General features: G+C 51.2%; 1 long non-coding RNA gene across 3 annotated transcripts; it reads left to right on the top strand.

Moving 5' to 3' along the window:
- The first annotated feature begins 397 nt into the window (after positions 1-397).
- Positions 398-15,066, top strand: LOC128099231 (uncharacterized). Of its 3 annotated transcripts, XR_008214463.1 has the most exons (5): positions 398-497; positions 2,664-2,859; positions 4,487-4,548; positions 4,643-4,803; positions 10,904-15,066. It is a non-coding gene; the product is annotated as an uncharacterized LOC128099231 (long non-coding RNA). The 3 variants fall into 3 exon arrangements; XR_008214462.1 differs by lacking the exon at positions 2,664-2,859; XR_008214464.1 differs by lacking the exons at positions 2,664-2,859; positions 4,487-4,548 and having other exon boundaries at positions 4,690-4,803.
- The last annotated feature ends 2,902 nt before the right edge of the window (positions 15,067-17,968 follow it).

Here is a 17,968-nt window from a genome sequence, read left to right as displayed (position 1 = left end):
GCACGATGGGACCTCAGCGAGCCTCTGTCCCGGGACTGGAGATAGCACGGAGCGCACTGCTGGAAGAGGCAAGGAGGCGGGGCCCACCGCATGTAGTCTTGCACGCCTCAGGCCTAATCTGCTGGGGAGGGACCCATGGAAAATCCAGCTGGGTGGGGAGTCGAAAGGCTAGCCCTGGCTGCGTGGCCTGGTCCCTCTGTTCATGGTGACACGGGGCATCCATACCCCCTAGCATGTTAAAAGGGCTTTAGGTCATTTCCCTCACCCAAGAGTGATAAGCAAGGGTCACCCCTGCGCTGTGGACTGAGACAAGCAAGGTCACCCATCAGCTGTGGACTCGGGGCTGCGTCCTGGTGGGCCTGAGGTTCTGAATCTCGTGCCCTTCCCATCTCTTCACAGCCTCAGGGTTTCTTCTCAGAAGTTCTCTGCTGGCCCTTCCACCTTGTCTAGGTGCCACAGATCCCTCCCTGAGCAGGGTCACTGTCCTCCCAGTTGAGGTAAGTCAGAAGAAATACAGAGTGTTGTTGGTTGTTTCTTTACTCTTTGCTCTTTGACTCTCTTTTGGGGGCCCGCCACCCAGCTCCCAAAATAAATCACACACTGAGGCTTATTCTTACTTATGAATGCCCGGCCTTAGCTTGGCTTGTTGCTAGCCAGCTTTTCTTGAATTATCTCATCCACCCTTTTACCTTTCTCTTACTTCTGTAAATCTTACTTTCACTCTTACTCCGTGGCTGGATGGGTGGCTGGGTGGCTGGGTGACTGGGTGGCTGGGTGGCTGGGTGGCTGGGTGGCTGGCCCCTGGTGTCCTCCTCTCCTTGTTCTCTTGCTCTTTCTTCTTTTCCTCCCTGAGTTCTCCCTCTATTTATTCTTTCTACCTGCCAGACCCGCCTATCCTTTCCCCTGCCTTGCTATTGGCCGTTCAACTCTTTTAGACCATCATGTGTTTTAGACAGGCAAGGTAACCCAGCTTCACAGAGTTAAACAACTGCAACATAAACAAAAGTAACAGACCTTAAAGTAATATTCTACAACAATAGAGTCCCAGTAACATGCCCATCACTTCCTGGCCAAAGCTGTGTCCCGAAGGCTCCCTTCCCTGCATGCCCTCCACTGCCTGCCCTACCACTCAAACCACTTCTGAGACCCTTTTCTACCCAAGCTCCAGCCCCTGCCCCTTCAGTACACCAAGCTCACTCTAACCACAGCCTTTGCACTGGCTCTGCCTTGAGCAGACCCTTGGACTGCAATAGCAGGCACTTCTGTCTCTTATCAGTCAGCCACTATCAGGCTCTGGGTGCTGAGCCCAAACGTGCTGTACCCCTCCACACAACCTAAGGCGCGTCCTGAGCTCCTCCATGCCTGCCACCCTCAGTTACTGCCTGCAAAGTGCCCCTGGCACTCCCTGTCCTCTCTGTATCTGTCTCTCCAACCAGACTGTCAGCTCTCTGAGGGCAGGGACATAGTAGTTGCTCAACAAATGTTTGTTGAGTGATTTATTGCATATATTTTGCCCTTGTACCAGCATGGACAGGCAGGATTATGGTGGTTCCTGGTTGAGTCCTGTGGCCTTGTTTTCCAGGCTCCTACTGTCCCTCATATAAACCGACCTTCTGGACCCATACATGTCTTCTACAAGCTGTTTACTTTCCCCATGAGTTAGGATGCCTCCATTAACCTACCAGGTCTTCAGGAAGCTGTCCCCAGCTGCAGCGCCTGGGGTGGGCGTGGGCCTCTAATTTTCCTTTTTGATCCTCCAATTGCAACTTTATCAATCTTATGGCACCCACAGGAGGCCAGGATCCTGGCCTCCTGAAAATTCCCCAACACTGAGTGGCGTGCTTGTGTATAGAAGGGGCTTCATAAAACTTGCAGGTTACATGATTAAATACCAGGGTCTTAGTGAGCTCGGCACTCTGAAGCTGGAATGGGGTCAGCAGAAGGGCAGGTGATGGAATCCCCAAAGAGCAGCCTGGAAGTTGACTGTTCCAATGAGGTGTCAGGAAATCTGAGGGGATCCATCCTCTTAGAGGCACTGAATGGAAGTGGGGGACATAAGCAGAGTTCCCTGCAGTAATGGCGGGACCTCTATGTTACTTTTTTCATTTACATAAATGCCCAATAAAAGCCACATAAGAAGGGCCTACTAAGGCGCCTGGTTTGAGGGCCTGGTCCACTGTGACAGTGAAGACATGTGGCAGAAACGCGGGGCAGCAGGTCACATTGCATCTGCAGCCAGGAGGTAGAGAGAGATGGATTCTGGACTCAGCTCGCTCTCTCCTTTTTATTCAATATTGAACTTCACCCCCTGGGGTGGTGCCACCCACACACACTTAAGGTGGGTCTTCAGTTAACTTGAATCTAGAAACTCCTTCACAGACAGGCCCAGAGGTTTGTTTCCATGGAGATCTGAAATCCCATAAAGTTGACAATGGAGATCAGCTGCCCCGGTGAGGTTCATAAAAGACACACAAAGTTTTCAGAAGACTCATATTGGGGAGAAGGGCCAGCGAGGATGCACAGGGTCAGCAAGAGCACCAAAGCAAGACACTGTTGACTCCCCAAATTCAACTGGCAGGAATCTTCAGAGACTGGGTCGCTTGTCATGAGGGATGACAGGGGGCACAGGACTCACTTTCTCCTTCTCCATTCACTTTGAACAGGAGGCGCAGAGTGCTTGTCTTAGACCTGTCCCCATGGCTAGAATACCTGAGCCACGCTTGAGGGACTGCCCCAAGATGCTGGGTGTATCTGAGCCTTGAGTAGACGCAGGCTTGGGATATGAGGTGGATTTGGTCTTGCTCTCCGTCCTGCCCTTTGAGCTCCTCTCTCTGTCATCCTCTGTGGAAAGCACTCCAGGTTTGCATCTGCAACACTTCCTGCCAGTTGAGTGGGTTTTCAGGGACGTGAGGAGGGGTGAATGTCTGAGTTAAGGTTTCTCAGGCTGGCCTTGAACTGGGGAATCTTCCTGCTTCTGCCTCCCAACTGGGATGGTGGTTCACCTCACAGTGCCCAGCTGGGTGAGTTGATTCTGCCCAGGGGGGAAATGAAAATGATTGGGGCTGGTACACAGGCGATGACAGTTTAAAAAGCCTTGGGACCTGTGAGGTCTTTAGGGCCTGTGGCATCTCATTTCTTCCCATGAGTGTGGGCCGGGTGTACTGACTTGTTTCTAACAAATGAAAAGTGGTGGAAGGCACATTGTGTGGATTCTGGATCCAGGCCTTCACAGGTAGACAGAGAAACAGACTTGAGGGCAGAGAGTGGCAGAGCCACCCATGTATGGTACTCACTGAATGACCCCCACCCCAGTTCACCATGCCAGCAATGCCCTGCAGTTATATGGGGGTGGTGCATGTGTCTTAGCGTAAACCACACTCCAGTGTCACAGCTCCCACGCAGCTTTCTGTCTTTCTGTGGGAGCAGGGGAGGCACTCTTTTTCTCTTAAACCCACCATCTGTTAGAGGCATCATGGGGGTGTGGGTGGGCTGGAACTCTCTGCAGGATCCCGTGACTAGGTCCCCAGGAAGAATGGTATGTACTGGCCTGTCTCTAGGCTGCGGGTAAGGAGATGGAGGGAATGGAGGGGATGGGGGGATGGGGGGCATGAGGAGATGGTGGGATGAAGGGCTGCAGCTTAATCCTGAGGTAGTTAGGAGGGGCTGTCCGGCTCAGAGGCATGGGCGCAGGTGAGTAGATGGGCAGACTAGCTTTTCGTTTTGTTGTATAAGCATGATTCAGCTGGTTCTGGAACTCACCAAATACGAGGAAACATTAACCTAGCCAGGACTATGGCCTTGGGAAGTCAAGGTGAGCAGGGTAAGTGACCCAAACTTTGTTTGGTTTTGTGGAGACCATGTACGGCCAGGCTAGCCTGAACCTGGAGACTGATCCCTTAGCTCAGCTTCCTGAGAGTGGAATCTCAAGTATGTGTCACCAAGCCTGGCTAGGTATAAACTTGCTTTTTGAGGGCAGAGTTCTCCTCTCTTGGGACCTCCTGTTCAGACACCCACATCCCACCTTGTGAGCCACACCTTGCTGTGGATATCGCTCTGTATGCTGTGAATGTGTTGCTCTGATTGGTTAATAAATAAAGCGCTGATTGACCAGTAGCCAGGCAGGAAGTATAGTATAGGCGGGATAAGCAGAGAGGAGAATTCTGGGAACAGGAAGGGCTGAGTCAGGAGTCACCAGCCAGACACAGAGGAAGCAAGATGTGAAGGCAGAACTGGGAAAAAGTACCAAGCCACGTGGCTAAACATAAATAAGAATTATGGGTTACTTTAAGTGTAAGAGCTAGTCAGTAATAAGCTTGAGCTAATGGCCATACAGTTCATAAATAATATAAACCTCTGTGTGTTTACTTGGGTCTGAGTGGTTGCAGGACTGGTGGGTGAGAGATTTGTCCTGACCACCGGCAGGCTGGGACACAGGAATACTTTAGCTACAATATCTGACACCCCACTCCTTGGAACTTTTCTCTAGAGGTCACAGTGGTCCACTGCATTTCTCCCTGGAAGAGCCCAACCTGTGCTTAGACATAGAAGGTAAAAGGGGGTGTCAGCCTCAGGCCTCGCTGTAGCTCTGCCTTGAACCACAGCCATGTGACCACCCGAAAACACAACATCTCTCTTTCTGAAGAGATGAGGCGTGTTCAGGAAGTTCAAGGCCCTTCTCACACCATGCAGCCTTGGGCGGAGCCTGTGATCCACGCCAGGTCAAATCTCCGTGTTGTTCTGGACATCACAGTGCCTGAGAGAGCAGGAGGCCAGCAGATGACCCCGGAGGGCTGTCATGGAGAGGTAGGTGCTGCCTCCCCTACCCAAAGGGAAGATGGGAGGGGGTATACAGCAGGGGTTAAAGGGGAGAGGGGAGCTGCTGAGAGAGGGGTCTGCCTCACAGGTTTGGCAGGGCTGCAGTGAACGGAATCAAGAAGAAATGAGGACACCTCCGCCCGGGGGACAGAGAGAAGGGTTCAGGGTGCATGGAGGGAGGGGCGGGTCAGCTGGGAGGTTTGAAATCTAGCTCACCAGGCAGCAGTGGAGGAGCGGGAAAGGTCAGGGGTCACCAGCAACAGTGTCACTGGACCCTGTGTCCCAGTGGCAATACTTACTACAATTTTGTAAGATAGTTCGCAAAGCATCTCGGTAACTAACATTAGGTTCTCAATTTCCACCGACCATCACTTTAATTTCCTTAAGCAAACCAACCACTTGGCATTTAAAAAGAAAAAGCATAAAGGATCCATTTGACCTTGTACCTCCGCCCCTAGAGCAGAAACAGTGACAGAATCATGCAGGGGTAGAGGTAGGAACCTAGCAAGTAGAGACAAGATGTAGCACCAGCACAGGAGCCCAGGATGGCAGCCCATGCCAGAGCCAGGGGCAGAGCTGTGGTCTCCAGACCCCAAGGGGAGGCAGGAGCTTGGAGCATTAGTAGAACCCAGAGGACAGCCAAGTGACACAGGGGCCCCGGGGGACACTCAGCTCCCTCCTGCTCTGCTATAGGGTGTGTTCAAGGCTTGATCTTCAGAGTGGCAGCATTGGGAGGTGGTGGAACCGTTGTGAGGTGGACTCCTGTGGGAAGTCTAGAGACACTGGCTCAAAGAGGGCCCTGGGACCCATGTTTCCCTCTGCTCCCTGCCCCATGATTTGTGTTCTTTGTCCTCCTGTGCTCCTGCCATGCTGTGCTGCTCAGCCAAAGCCCAAACAAGGGGCCAAGTGATCACAGACCGAACCTTCCAAAGGAGTGAGCTGAAATAACCTTTCCTCTTTCTCAGTCAATTTCTTCCTTCCTGTGATGGCAGCTGGCCTGCCTAACACATCTTCCTCCCTCTCTCCTCTGATTAGCCAGGATTTTCTGTTGGACTCAGCTGCAGGCACAGGCCTTGCAGGTCAGACTCCTGGTACATGCCTAGGGCTAGGGATGGACATAGCACAGAGAACACCTTCAGGGTCAGGAGGGAGCCCAACCCCAGTGACACAATGGGGGAGCCTCACATGATGCTGTAGTGACAGGCATGTGGTAGAGTTAAGGAGATGATGACAGCAGGGAGCCAACCCCACCCACAGGCTGGACACTGCAGGATGAGGGACAAAGGACTTGGTGCAGGCAGACCCAGACATGCACCTGCTCTGTGACTCTGTGGTACAGCATTTATCTGGCACATGATGTCCTGGGAAGCAGGATCACCCATTCAACTCATTCTTCCTTACAAACTTGTGCAGCTATTTGAAGAAGAGAAAACAGAGTCTATACAACGATTCCATGTTTTGCTTTCCTTGTACATGTGATCCAACAAATTGGACCACCTAGTTTAAGTTAGTTGACTACTATTTTCCAAATTGTTTTGATTTAAAAATCTAAAATTTTAATTTATGGATGTTTTCCATCTGATATATACCTAGGTAAATATATACCTAGGAACACAATGTTTTTTGGAGAATTTATTATTTTTTTTTAGTATATATAAATATATATAAAAGAGATTTTCTATTCAACCACAGATTCCCCTCTCCTCCCTCCTCCTTCCCCCCAGCCTTCCCCCACCAACCCACCCCGCATTCCCACCTCCTCCAAGGCAAGGTCTCCCATGGGGAGTCAGCAGAGCCTGGTACATTCAGTTGAGGCAGGGCCATTTTCTTATATAACCCCGGACCACCTGCCCAAGGCTACTGTCTGCAGGGGGCTGAACCCCCACACATCAGCCAGGCCAATCTGATGGGGGTGTTTTTCAACTGAGGTTCCTGTTCCCAGATGACTCTAACTTGTGTCAAACTGATAGAAAAACAAAACAGAACAGGAAGGGAGGGAGAGAGGGAGGGAGGGAGGGAGGAGCGAGGGAGGGAGGGAGGGAGGAGCGAGGGAGGGAGGGAGGAGCCTGAACTGGCAGAGTAACAATCCTCAGGAGGCAAGAAGGGATTTTTGTTCAGTACAACTAAGTAGCTGGTGTTGGTTCAAACTTCTCGAGTCTGACCCTGAGCAGCTTATTTTAGGCATATTTAAGCACAGCACAGTTTTTCTGAGGATTAACTCAATCCCGTGTGCACAATAAAGCTTAAGATGTGAGCCTACTGAAACTTGGAAACCTTCCATAAAGATGTGTTCTACAGATTGAACACATCTGACACCTCCCATAAAGATGGGTTCTACAGATTGACCACATGTGACACCTTTCATAAAGATAGGTTCTATAGATTGCCAAACTCACAATAAGGATCTGGTGTGGTCTCAGCCACACAGATAGCACCAAGGACACCAGGCTATTAACCACATCTGCTCCCAGCCTTCTGAGGTGATAACAGGTTATGCGTCCCTCCCTTTGAAGGAACAACACTATGTGTTTCACATTCCCGGATCCCCTAGTGCTGATCTGTGGGCACAAGAGCCTCTGTGCCTCCCACACCGGTTGTGACCATCCTGAGGGGTCACAGGTGATACACACATGAGGGCTTATTTGAAGCTAATGACAACGGGTATGTGTTTGCGTTTGGCATTCCCTGAAATTGATGTTTGCCTGCTCCTGGACCAGCAGCCACATCTGTCTTCACTTGGGCCTTGAGCTTTATTTTCAGAATGTGTTGTTCTACATTATACATTTTATGCTGCTGTTTGGATGTGAAATTTCCCCCATAGGCTTATGTGTTCAACCATTTGGTCCCCAGTGGGTGGCGCTGTCTTGGAAGACTGCAGAACTTTTGGGAGGCAAAGCTTTGCTGGAGGAAGTAGGTAACTGGGAGCAGGGGCATAAGGTTTTATAGCCCTGTCCCACTTCCTGTTCACGCTCAGCTTCCTGACTGTACATGCAATGTGATCAGCCACCTAAGCCTCATCTTCCACGTCCTCTCCTCCATGGTCCCCCATGGCCAGGAGCCAAGATGGACCCCTAAGTTGTTATCATTGAGGTTTTTGTCACGGCAATAGAAAAGTAATGAACATTCATAATACTTACAGTCCTAGGTGTTTTACCCCAAATAAAGATAGACACCCATACGAACTCCTTCAAAGTGTCAGGAACAGGAATGGGGACGCCTTCAGCCAAGCCAGAGCCCAATGCTGTGTGTCCAGGTCCTGAGGCGGAACTAAAATAAGGGTGGGGACTAGAAGTGTGAGTTCAGTGTCACACGATCTGAAACTTTTTACAAGTTAAAACAAGGGTCGGTGAGATGCTCTGTAGGTAAGTGCTTACCATGTGTCTTAGGGTGTCTATTGCTGTGAAGCGACACCATGACCACGGCAACTCTTATAAAGGAAAACATTTAATTGGGGTGGCTCATTTATACTTCAGAGGTTTCGTGCATTATCTCCATGTATGGAAAGCAAGGCAGCATGCAGGCAGGTATCGTGCTGGAACTGAGAGTCCTACATCTTGATCCAAAGGCAACAGGAAGTGAACTGAGACACTGGGCATGGTTTGAGCATATATGAGACCTCAAAGCCTGCTTCCACAAAGACACACTTCCTCCAACAAGGCCATACCTATTCCAACAAAGCCACACCTAATAGTGCCCCTCCCTTTGGGGGCCATTTTTTTTTTTTCAAATCACCACACTATACAAGTCTGACAACCAGAGTTCAGTTCCCAAAGCAGACATAAAAAAACCACAGCAGGGCGCATCTACAATCCCAGCCCTTCTACAGTGAGACAGGAGGCGGAGCCTGCAGAATCAGCTAGTGGGCTAGTTGGCCTGGAGTGCACAGCATGGCAGAAACAACCTTAGAGGCCCTGCCTCAAAACAAGCTGGAGGGAGAGAACAGATTCACAGATGCCCTCTGACCTCCGCGCTCCACCACAGCATGTGTGCACTCACACTCGCACACAAGTGAAGGTTCAGGGACATTGTACTTCCCTGAAGATTCATGTGAGTGCCTTTGCTTCTCAGGGAACCCTGACTTGCGACCATCTTGACTTCCTTTCCAGACCATTCTGGTAAGAACCAGAGCCTTATTTAGTGGGCACTGACATGTGTGGCCACTTGCAATTTTTTTTGCCTGTGTACTGGTCAGTGCCTATCAGGCCTTTTAGGTAGGAGCTGGAGCAGCCTGAGGAGGGTCACCTTGCTTTACTGGAGACCTTTCCTGCTCGCTGGTTGTTCCCATGGTCTGGTTTAGAGACACTGTAGTAGTGAGCTTCCAGCCCCTGCAGGTGCAGAGTCCCTGCCTCAGCCCAGGGATTTGCCTGATGCCCCAGCAAGAGGTCAGTTGGCAGAGTGAAGGGTCTCCAACTGTCAAGGCAGCCACTGACCGTGGGGGATGGAGTGGGTAAACAGGTAGGACTTTCCAGGCCCTAGACGTGTAGACTCATTTCAAATGGCTCCTGAGAAGGTTCCACGGGATGAAGCACCAGCTGCAGGGCCCACTGCTATGAGCAGGCTGTTTCCTCTCTTCAGCTCTGTCATCATTTCAGTCCAATCCCAGGTGCCATGCTCTGTCCAGGATGGTGTGACCAGCCTTGTGGTTATACCCTCAGTTACTTGTCACTCATGAAGACCCCATTCCATGGGTATCACACATCCTTCAGCCCCTTCCCCACAGCGTCTTTCCTGGCCTGTCCCTCTCAGAGTAAATAACCCTTTCCTTTGCTAGTCTGTGTTCAGGCCCATCTACCATGTCTGATTGGGTGAGCAAACCCACCCTACAGGTACCGTTGGCTCCTTCTGCTCACCCTATCTCCCACACAGACCAGAGGTGCTGAAAGGAACTGGGCAGCTTGCCATGGGACTGATCCCTCAGAAAGCTATTTCTTAGCTAAAAGGCCTCTAGACTGATGCCAGCCATAGCCAGTATGAGGTCCTATTGGACAGTTCAGGGGCCACTCAACCATCTCTGCCTGGACTCTTGCCAGAGTTGCAAAGCTCGTGACTCAAATGCCCTTTGTGGGCTTCATTGTCCCGACCACAGGAGCTTCTCCACAGGCACGATCTGCCTCTTCTTTGAGTCCCATGAGGCATTAACATATTTATTGTATGTGAGGTGGTGGTGGTGGAGACATTTGCACCCCAAGCGACCAAATGCTTTCCCATATCTCCCTGGAAACCCCTTCTCCTCTCTAGTCCATCTTTGCCAGCAGCTCCGAGAATGTCCCTTCTGGGCGGAAGCATTTGAGGATGCCAACTCTGCACATTCCCTAACCCCCTCACTCCAACAGGCAGACTGTGGAGTCACAGAACCTTGCAGTAGGCAGTCCGTTGCATGGAAGGGCACTGTCCTGGAGAATCAGGACCCGAGACAGAGTAGAGCACGGAAACAAGCCACGGAGACCGGTGGATTCCTGTGTCACGTCATTCACTCTCGCCTCTCCGGACTGAGGGGACCTGGGTGGAAGGCCTGTGTCTAGAAGCCAGGGAGACAGCTCTTCAGATGTCGACTCCTCCTCGGCAAAGGGAGCCCAGAGGAGAACAAAGGCATCCAAGGAGACATGCAGGGTGGGAGTTGCCATGCGTCCTGTGGCTATTTACGAGCTGCCTGATTCATGATCCTCCCTCCTGTGGCAGAGCCCGGAAAGGGACGTTTATTAGCTTACCTCCGTCGCCATAACACCAGTGCCCTGCCTGCAGTAGGATGAACACATTCATTCTATAGATAGATGCCTGACCCCAGACAGCCCTCTGGGTCCCAGCAACTTAAAATGCTCCCAATTGCACACAGCTCTGAGGGTTGGCAGGCAGGATCCAGTTAGGCAAGGGCAGGACAACCCACCCCCGGTAGGCCCTGTTGGCTTGGGAAGCTAGGACTCAGTTGAGGAAGGGAGGGAGAGAGAGAGAGCGTGGCAGGCTCACCCGGGTAGCCCATGTTGAGCAGCCACTACTGCGTATCAAAGTCCCCGGGCTCTCCTGCTGCGTTTCTAAGGCTGTTCCAGTAAGGGTGGCTATGGGACCTCACTCCCTGTGTGGGAATCTGTAGGTTTCCTATGGAACTGGTGCTGTGGGCACATGGAATGTCATTGCTGGTCAGAGAGTGCAAGTCCAGTGACCTCACCCTCCAGGGAAACCGTGTTCACAGACTGACGTGGGAAGTTAGTTCCCCATGAGTGCTGGCCCCTGGGAGAACCTCTCCTGTTGTCACGGTCACCATGCTGTGGCAGACAGTATGGAAACAAGCCACCACTGTGGAAGAGGTGGGGCCCCTGTATTCCAGAAGCTTGGTGCAGAGGGGCGGGTTGTACCCAGATCCGTGTACTCTGGGTAAGCTCTGAGCACCCGTGACAGGCTGGCACTGCTTTGAGTTTGAAGATACAGTGAAGAACATATTTTCTAAAAAAAAGTAACCTTAAGGAACTCCTATGGCGGATCTGGATAAGGAACCGACTGTCGCCGGAGCTGTGGACCTGAGACAGAAGACAGACAGACAGCTGTGCTTTCACCAGGTGGTGAGGAGAGCATGGCAGCGAGAGCTGAGCAGAATCCTAAAGAAAGTTCAGAGCCAAGTGCCCCGGGGACGGGGGAACCTTTAGGAAGGGCGTGCCTGGGTAGAGGTCACTGGGTGAAAGGGGGCCTGGAGACGGGTGCACCTGGGGGAAGATGGAGCACCCCCAGGTAGAGACAAACTTGGGGAAACACACACCTGGGAGAAGGGTACACTCAATGGAAGACCACAGTGAGAGTAGGCTTGAAGGAGGCATTTGTCTGGAAAGCTCCAGAGCAGAAGGAGGGCACAGGGGAGTGATGGGCAGCATGGACTACGTGGGAGTTAGGATGCACTGCGTCCTGTCCAGGTGAGGATGAGGCATGGACTCCTCATTCCTCCCCTCCCATTGTATGGCTGTCACCGTCTGTTCTGACCTTTGGCAGCCAGCCTTCTGCGGAGGAGGGGCCCCACAGGGCTCTGGGGTGCTGTCTCTTCCCTCTGGTGCTTTGTGACTCCTCTCAGCTCTGAGCTCACGGGGTGAATCCTCAGGGAGGCCTCTAGACTGCTTTGACACGCGGCTTCTGCCCCCCCTGCCATACACCTTGGAACCGCCCTTCCTGCAACCTGCAGCCTGCAAGAATCCTGGTATTACCAAGCATTGTGGTGAACAGCTTTAATCCCAGCCCTGGGGAGGTGGAATCTCTGAGTTCAAGGCCAGCCTGGTCTATATCGTGAGTTCCAGACCAGCCAGGGCTTCATAGTGAGACCATATGCCCGAAAAAGAAGAAAAGGATACTGCGTGCTAATGACATGCTCTGACTCCATGCGGCAGGGTACCCGCTCCTAGAACAGCACTGGTGCACAGGGATGCTTGGTGAGTACCTCACTCTACCATATCTCCAGGAGTCTGTGTGTGTGAGAGAGAGAGAGAGGACATGTGCCCAGGAGGACAACACAGGCCCCCACTTGTCCCTCCCCTTCTCCTCCCCTTAAGTTCTGGAGGAAAAGGAAGCCTTCTGCCCACTATACGGTCTCAGGTGCTCAGGGACCTCTTTTCATCACTGCCTGTTCCCTCTCAGCCCACCCCTGGCACGTCCCGCTTGGTGTGGTCCTGGAAACCTGACCGGGGCGATGCAGGAACAAGGAAACGGCAGACGCGCATCCAGAAAAGCTGGGATGCGGTGGGCTGTGCTTGCTCTGATGGAGGGCACCTACTGCACAGCTCAGACACTTGGCCTTTATTACAAACAGCAGCACAGGGAAGAGGGCTTCGGCATTATCAGTGGGAAGTCTGTGGGGAGCAGTCTCAGGTTGCATCATCCTAGAGGAGGAAGATGTAGCTGCTAGCTTTTGCACCCACTGGTCCATAATTTGTAATCATTGGTATTTGGACCAGAGGAAGATGTTGTCATTCCTCTGAGCCTCACTGGGGGAAGGCTTTGCCATCCTTCTGGGTTTGATCTGTTCCACATACATCCCTCACTACAAATGCATCACCTCCATCTTAAATAAAAAAAAAAAAAAAACCTTCTTTTATTTTTGCCTCGCATCTTATCTCATGCCCCACCTTGTTTCAAACCTCTAACACAGACTCTTTTCCCCTTGGCTTTGGAGAGAAGACTCAGAATCAGGCTATTGTAATCTGTACTTGCTGAGCACATTGGAGGTTTTTTTCCTAGAGACAAGTAGCACCTGTAGATCACGTCTTCTCTCCAAAGGCTCGGGTACCTTTGCCTGGCCACCATCACTCACGAATGCAATGATTTACTAACATCTGTAGAGGAAGGGGTGGCCAGAGATCCTTGTCAGGCCAGTCAGGACCCTGGGGGCTGCCGGCCTCTCCTGGGAGGTTATCTGCCCGTCTGGGCTGGGCACTCAGGGCATACAGGCTTGGTAGAGCTGCCCACTGTCAGCTGTTCACATGAGCAGGACTGAGGCAACTCACTCACTTGGCATCGACACCGTTTTCCATTACTACCACCTTTGGCACAGAGCTGAGGTGACTCACTTGGCATTACGTTTCTCCACTGCCTCCATCACTGGCATGTCCTTGAAAGTCTCCCTTCCAGATCCACCAGACCAGCCACCCTACACTGCCGTTTTGTCTCCAGTTCAGTGCGAAGTGACGTTGCGACGGCACAGGAGAACATGTCCAGTCCTTCAGAAGCAGTGCCAAACTTGCAACTTTGCTGGAAATTTCTCAATACGCAAGGTCTGCCCATGAGCTCACTGTGGAGCCTCTCCCAGCCTCCCTGGAGGGCTGTGCCAGGAGCTGGATGTACCCAAAGAGTTGGTGCTGTTTCCAGACATTTTTGTTATTGTGGCTGCAAGAGGGATCTATACTCATTTATTTAAAGGATGGTTGCTAGGATATACAAATGAGTGCATCCTATGTGTACTGGTACCCCATCGCTGTCCACTGCTCTTATTGTGACTTGGGAATGCCTACTGCTTCTCTGAGGAAGGGCTATAATTCTCTGTCCTGAGGACACCAGTTCTCGGCCAGGAAACTGTGGCTTTATGCAGTTTCTCTAGGTGTCCACTTCTGTTTTTTTTTTTTTTTTAATTTTTCGAGACAGGGTTTCTCTGTGTAGATTTGTACCTTTTCTGGAACTCACTCTGTAAACCAGGCTGACCTTGAACTCACAAAGATCCACCTGCCTCTGCCTCCCGAGTGCTGGGATTAAAGGCGTGCACCACCACCGCCTGGCTTTTTTTGTTTGTTTGTTTGTTTTTTAGTTTTTCCACTCCTGGTTTTTAAACCATCCCTAAACATGGTGTTTTAAGCCTATGTGGGTAACTGATCGAACTTGCTCTTCCTTGAATCTCTCTTATGTTGTGGCAGTCAGTGGCTGCTGGGGTTGCCAATTAATTGGAGACATCTGGATGTCTTGAGATAGTTGGGTCACTGTCACTAGGAATCTCAGCCGACTCCTAACTCAGCCACTGTTGGGAGATCCAGGCAGGAACTGTGACCTGGCCTCAGAATGTCACTTCCACCTTGATCCATTGGCCAAGCAAGTCATTAAGGTCAGGACCAAGAAGCAAGGTATAAGGAACTGGGGTAACACGGGGAAGGAGCGGCAACAGAGGGGGGTGACCAGTGTTGGCATATTACATTGCACATGTGAAACAATTACACATCCACTAAAAATAAAGATGAGATGACAGGAAGGCATGCAGATTCCTCATTGATGTAGTTAACACATGACAGGCTCCAAAAACAGCCACATAACTCTGCTGTGCCGCTCACTTCATTACCGTGATTTGGAACTGAACCTGCAGTGTGGTGGAGGGCAGGCTCATGAGTATTTGGCTTTCATAAAGCCTTGCCTAGGTCTTGTTTTGTTTTTTAAATAATTTCATTGCCAAAACTTTCTCCATTCTAATCCTAATCCTCCACAAATTCACAATTCCCATCAAATATTGTCCCACTGGTAAGTATGCTATTTAAGGCTCCTGTTGGCTTGCTTATGCACAGTAGCCCTTGTTCACTGGTAGTCAGCAAGGCCAGAGAGGCATTTCCAGAAATGGTAAAAAGCACTTACTAGGGCTAGTGGAGAAAGATGGGAAGGGACCTCTTGCCTCAAGCAAGGTACCCTGCTAGGTGAGGTACAGCGGGCACGCTTAGCAGTACTGGCCACTAGGGGGAGCCCTGAGCTCTCCACCAGGTACGGGTGCTGGCCTCAGCAGCTATGAGGCTTCCAATCCAGTGAGAGTGAGAGAGAGAGAGAGAGAGAGAGAGAGGGGGGGGGGGGGGGGGGAGGGGGGAGGGGGAGGGGAGGGGGGAGGGGGAGGGGGAGAGGGAGAGGGAGAGGAAGAGAGCAGGGAGGGAGGGAGAGGGAGACAGGGAGGGAGGGAGAGGGAGACAGGGAGGGAGGGAGAGGGACAGGGAGGGAGGGAGGGAGGAAGGGAGGGAGGGGAGGGAGATTCAGACTCACATCTTGGGCATGCTAGGCAAGCTAAGTGAGGATTTACATCTCATACCTGAGTCCTCCATTTTTGTGGCATATTTTTATGTACCATAGGGAGAATATTATTAAGACTCCTTTAAATCAAATTACTGTGCATCATCGCTGAACATAGGAAACCAATTCACGTATCATAAACAGAAGGGAAATCAACTGCACAGCCCACTCCCATGTTCTTACAATGTCCTCTCAGGTCAGTTGTGAGCCAATGCTCCGACAGACTTCAACCCTCCAAGCCCCTGATTATCTGGAGTTTCTCTTTCGGCAACTTAAACATCCTAGGTCAGGTGTAGTGGTACCACCTGTATTTCTCAACAGCTTGGGGAGGGGGCAGAGGCAGGAGGATCGTGAATTTGCGGGCACATGTGGGGACACATCCCAAGGAGTCTGCTTCCCGGGCATGACATCGGGACCACCCCAGCTGTGCCTCCCTCCTACACTTGCGTCCGTTTGGGGGCTGAGTGGGCTGCTTACCCTCTCCCCAGTGCCTGGCTCCTAGCTGTCAATCTGGGCTCCACACATTGTATATGTCCACCCTAAACCTTGTCCTGAGCGGCAGAATCCTGCATCCAACCACACACCTGACAATGCCATTTGGAGATCCTACTGGCACCTCAGTTTTAGCATATTGACAACACAACTCTCCATCCTTGTAGCCTTTGCCCTGCAGCTCCTGTCTTCTCTGCGGATACAGTTTTTATTCCGTGGTCCTCAGGTGTGCAGAAATCATACCTAGCTGGTCACTGCTTAGTTTCTTCTGCATAGCTCGCTGCTTGCTCCACATACAGCTTACTCTGCTGTGCTGTGGTGACTGATATCCCCAAATCCCAGAGACTCGGAACAAATGTTTCCATCCTGCCCTTATTTATGTGGCCCTCAGCCCAGCTGGGTCTCTGTTTATACTGTCTTCATGCCAGAAGCAAAGTCAAAGTGCCAGTCCCTCCTGAGCTGCCAGGTCGTGGCAGGGAGGGTAAGAGCAGTCAGGGGCAACCCCCTACCAGCCCCTAAGCTTCCTCTGCGACAGCCAGGACCAAGCGCAGGCAGGCAGCTGGGTTCTTATGTCACTGGGGACAACAGCACCTACCTAAACTCTTCATAGATGTGTATGCAGTGTTGATGAAGCCATGGCCAGCCACAGCAGCTTCTCTCTGGATCTAGGATCTAAATGACTTACTTATGAGGGTCGAAAAGTAGTATCACGATGGAGGTGTTGTCTCAGTTACTTTTAAATTGTTGTGACAAGACACATTACCAAGGCAATTTATGGAAGAAAGAGCTTGGCAGAGGGTGAGTCCATGACTACCATGACAGGGAGCATGGCGGCAGGCAGGCAGGCATGATGCTGGAGCAGTAGCTGAGAGCTTACATGTTGAGACAACAACCATGAGGAAGAAGAAGACAGAGAGAGAGGGAGAGAGAGAGCGAGCGTGTGTGTGTGTGTGTGTGTGTGTGTGTGTGTGTGTGTGTGTGTGCTAACTGGGAATGGTATGGGCTTTTGAGACTTAAAAGTCCACCCCTGTGACATACATCTTCCAACAAGGCCACACCTCTTAATCCTTCTCAAACAGTTACACCAACTGGGGACCAAACATTCAAACATACAGCCTATTGGGGGGTTCATTCTCATTTAAACCACACAGATGTATGTGTGAATTTGGAAAATATAAAAAAAATAAAAGGGCTAGAGAGATGGCTCAGAGGTTAGGAGCACTTTCTGCTCTTGCAGATGCCCTGGGATTGATTCCCAGGATCCACATGGCAGCTCACACCAGTCTGTAACTATAGTCCCAGAGCATCTGAGGTCTTCTTCTGGCCCCTACAGGTACCTGGTACTCACAAGGCGCCCAGACATACATGCAGGCAAAACACCCATACACATTAAAACAAACAAAACAACAACAACAAAAAAACTCAATAAAATGAGGATCACATGACCTGTAGCCCAGGTAAATCCCTAGGGGGTGAGGCTGAAGATGTAGCTATGGTGGGAGAAAGTGGGCATGAGAAAACCAAACACACCCACAGTTCACCTCAAATTCCTACCAATAGGGTCTTGGTTTAAAAGCCCAGAGTGCACCATAGAGCACCACAGCTGTGCACAGCTCTCTAGGCAGCAAGGGAAGGCCTCTAGGGTAGAATGCTATGTTAAAAAAAAAATCCTTCTTGGATCAGGCCCTCTGGATAAGTGAGACAGTTGATTAGCTTGATCTGTTTGGGAGGCATCCAGGCAGTGGGACCGGGTCCTGTGCTCAGTGCATGAGTTGGCTGTTTAGAACCTGGGGCTTATACAGGGACGCTTGGCTCAGCCTGGGAGGAGGGGACTGGACCTGCCTGGACTGAGTCTACCAGGTTGAACTCAATCCTAGGGGGAGTCTTTGCCCTGGAGGAGATTGGAATGAGGGTGGGCTGGGGGGAAGGGGAGGGGGGGGGGCGGGAGGGGGGGAGAACAAGGGAATCCGTGGTTGATATGTAGAATTAAATTATATTGTAAAATAATAAAATAAATCCTTCTTGTGTGAAAGAGCAGAGAGGATACATATCTCCATTTGTTCTGTTTTGTCTTGCTTTAATGGTGTACGAATCACAAAAAGCTCATACACTCTCCTGTGGGAGCACAGGAGGACAGAGTGGAAGGGGGTGTGAATTTTTC

The sequence above is a fragment of the Peromyscus californicus genome, unplaced genomic scaffold (genome assembly GCF_007827085.1).
Source record: "Peromyscus californicus insignis strain IS unplaced genomic scaffold, ASM782708v3 Scaffold_6__1_contigs__length_162567912, whole genome shotgun sequence".
In the NCBI taxonomy this organism is placed as follows: domain Eukaryota; kingdom Metazoa; phylum Chordata; class Mammalia; order Rodentia; family Cricetidae; genus Peromyscus; species Peromyscus californicus.
The sequence above is the reverse complement of the archived record's forward strand: the minus strand, read 5'-3'. Positions and strand labels throughout refer to the sequence as shown.